Genomic DNA, 289 nt, shown 5'->3' with positions numbered 1-289 from the left:
TGATGTCAAACAAATCCTGCACTGTGGTGTGGCAGAAGGGATTACACAGGAAAGTGCTTAGAAAAGTGGAGGCTTCAGTTTAGTAGCTAGGCAATCTGTAAGAACAGGAATGAAAGTAAAGTGAAGCCCATGACTATAGAAAAAGGATCCAGTATAACAAGAAGAGTAATGATGGGGAGAGTAAATATGTGCTAGTTTGTTAGGGGCCATATAAAAGGTGAACGAGAGCAGGAGTGCCTGAGTGTGTGTGTGTGTGTGTGTGTGTGTTTGGTATTTTTTTTTTTTTTTT

The sequence above is a fragment of the Gavialis gangeticus genome, unplaced genomic scaffold, assembly GCF_001723915.1.
Source record: "Gavialis gangeticus isolate Ggan-Ray unplaced genomic scaffold, GavGan_comp1, whole genome shotgun sequence".
Lineage (NCBI taxonomy): Eukaryota > Metazoa > Chordata > Crocodylia > Gavialidae > Gavialis > Gavialis gangeticus.
This window is presented reverse-complemented; position numbering follows the sequence as displayed.